The sequence below is a fragment of the Brassica napus genome, chromosome A3 (genome assembly GCF_020379485.1).
Source record: "Brassica napus cultivar Da-Ae chromosome A3, Da-Ae, whole genome shotgun sequence".
In the NCBI taxonomy this organism is placed as follows: domain Eukaryota; kingdom Viridiplantae; phylum Streptophyta; class Magnoliopsida; order Brassicales; family Brassicaceae; genus Brassica; species Brassica napus.
In genome coordinates, this window is record NC_063436.1 from 36,354,927 (window position 1) to 36,357,803 (window position 2,877).

At 44.4% G+C, this 2,877-nt stretch overlaps 1 non-coding gene across 1 annotated transcript; it reads right to left on the bottom strand.

The window, feature by feature from the left end:
* Positions 1–1,202: 1,202 nt before the first annotated feature.
* LOC125607766 lies at positions 1,203–1,308 on the bottom strand. Its single transcript, XR_007338836.1, has one exon. It is a non-coding gene; the product is annotated as a small nucleolar RNA R71 (small nucleolar RNA).
* Positions 1,309–2,877: the final 1,569 nt, after the last annotated feature.

Below are 2,877 nucleotides of genomic sequence, written 5' to 3' on the forward strand. Positions count from 1 at the left end.
TACATGCGACAGCTGATCACTGAATTAAGCGAATGAGCTCTAATATATCATGCATGCAACAGTTAGGCATCTATAGGTATTATAATCTCCAACACCTGAATAGTGGCCCTGCATCTAATATCATTTCCAACCAAGTTACATTTATATTTACTCGCTTGTTACTATTGCTATTTCATTAAAACATTTACAACCTTTATAATTAATAAACACTAGATTTAATTGTTTCCTAGCTCCTTATGGATTCGATTCCTAAGTACTACATCTGAACCTCTTTTGATGAGAGTAACACTCCTTAGGGTAATTTGAGTGGTATCAAATTTGGCGCCGTTGCTGGGGAGCTTTTATCGCCATTAGATTTAGTTTTATTAATTCTTATTCTTTTCTTTACCCCCTTTCTAATAATCTTTTTTCTTGTCTTTCCAGGTGCATGCCCAGCGGTACCAGAAGCAACAAGGAGAAAGACTTGCTGTTCTCAGACGATCCTGCTCATTTTGAACGCACCATCCGTAGAGGTCAACGTACCACATCACTCGACGCAACCACTTCGTCGTCGATCGATACGCACAATCAACCGTCGACCGACACCAGACCGTCATCGTCGATCGATCCAAATCGTTCGACAACGATCGATACTACACCGCGTACGTCGATCGATACCGTGTCGTCAAAAATGGTAAACATTATTATTCTAACTCAGGACAAGAACGGAAACCTGTATGACCAGGCCGGTCATCTGCGTAATGCAATAGGTCAGAAAATAGATCCTCAGGGAACTGTAATCCCTGATGCTGATGCTACAGGAGCTGCTCAACCTGTAGATGAGGACGCTCGATCAAAACCACTGGCCGACTACAATCGCCCAGATGAGTACTATTCCAACAGATCAGCTATTCGACTTCCGGAGATCCAGAAGCAGAATTTCGAGCTGAAGCCTCAATACTACACTCTCGTGTCGCACATACCCTACTCTGGGTTACCGCACAAGCATCCTATGGACCATTTGGAACGGTTCGAGGATCTAATCGCTGCCATTCGGATGGAAGGAGTCCCCGAAGATTACCTGCTGTGCAAGCTCTTCAGATTCACGCTGAATGGAGAAGCGATGCACTGGCTTAGAAAGCAACCCACAGGATCTTTAACATCCTGGAGCGACATCAAGAATGCTTTCTTACGAAACTTCTTCGATGAGGCGCGCGCTGAAGAACTTCGGAACAAAATTTCCACATTCTCGTAGAAGGCTGGAGAGTCCTTCAAAGATGCGTGGATTAGATTTAGGTTCTTCCAGCAAGACTGTCCACACCACGGATTTAACGAAGTGCAGCTGTTAAGCACTTTCTTCCGAGGTCTCGCCTTACAGTATCAAATGGCCCTTGATACGGCGAGTGAAGGAAACTTCACTACTCGGAATCCGTTGGAAGCTGTGAGACTTATCGAAAACCTTGCTAACAGCAGCAGCACCAAAAACACTGACTCTGAACGGAAGAAGTCTGTAGCCTCTATCGAGAAGGAACAGATGGACGAAGTAAGAGCTAAGTTAGATGTGGTGCACGAGCTTCTTAGGAAGCAAGTCTGTTCAGCTGAAGGAGAAGTAACAGATACGGAAGGAGAAGAAAACGTGAATTACATCGGAGGTACCGGATTCCAGAAATTTGGAAACCAGGGCAGAAACAGAAACTTCTTTGGAAATGGCCAAAGAAGTAACCAAAATTCACAATTTCAAAAACCCTTCAACAACAGCAAGAGCTACTCAAACTCTTACTACCAAAATCCACCACCCAGACTCAGGAAAGCAAGATCGAAGAGATGCTTGATCGAGTACTGTTGGGACAACAACAAATCACCGTGGATTTCAACGGTAAGATAGACTCCGCCTACAACAATCTGAACACCAAAATCGAGACCTTAGGGACTCAGGTGAGAAAACTTGAAACCCAAGTAATTCAGACGGGCGAGACTATAAAGAGGCAAGAAGCTTTTGCTAGAGAGGCAGGAGCCGACAAAGGAAAACACCACGCAAATGCCATCATAGATGATGATTTCTGGCAAGTGGTGAGAAATGAAAAGCTCGAGGAAGGAGATTTCAAAATCGAAAGCTCCATGAGTCTCGGCGGATCCCAATGGTGTCGACCGATGTCGATGAACTCGCATCGATCGACAGACCATGATGAAGATCGATGGACGGATTACTCTAGTCATCGATCGACGTCGTCTGGCAAACCGACTGAATGCAATGCGGTTCGAATTCTAAGTCATGAAGAATTCACAGCTAAGCATCCTCACCCACCCTCCCCTTTCTATGAAAAAATCGATCGACCGGTTGAGCCAACTATCGATCGATAGAGTGAGTCCGACGTCGATCGTCAAAACACACCTACCATCGATCGACAGGCACCTCTGACATACCGAGTGCGGTTACCCTCAATCGATAATGATTACATCAATGCACTCATACCACCACCTAAACCATTAGCAAACCCACCCGAACCAAAACCCAACCCTTTAAATAGTTCACCAGAATCAGTTCAAGAAGAACAAGAATCTGAAGGGAGAAGGTTAAGGAAAAGAAAGGAGAAGATTCCTAAAAACCTTAAGAGGAAAGCTAACGATAAGGAGATGGATGGTTTCACTAAACGAGTCCTCAGAATCCCAATCGAAAAACCTTTTGATGAAGCTTACTTCACACACCGGTTGTGGATGTTCTTCAGAGAAACAAAGGTAACTGAGGAGGACATTAGGAGAATGTTTCATCAAGTCAGAGAGAAGATGAAACACAGGATCACATTGACGAAGAAGAGTGATCCTGGGAAGTTTGCAATACCATGCATAGTCAATGGTGTTGAATTTCCCCATTCAATGTGTGACACAGGAGCATCAGTT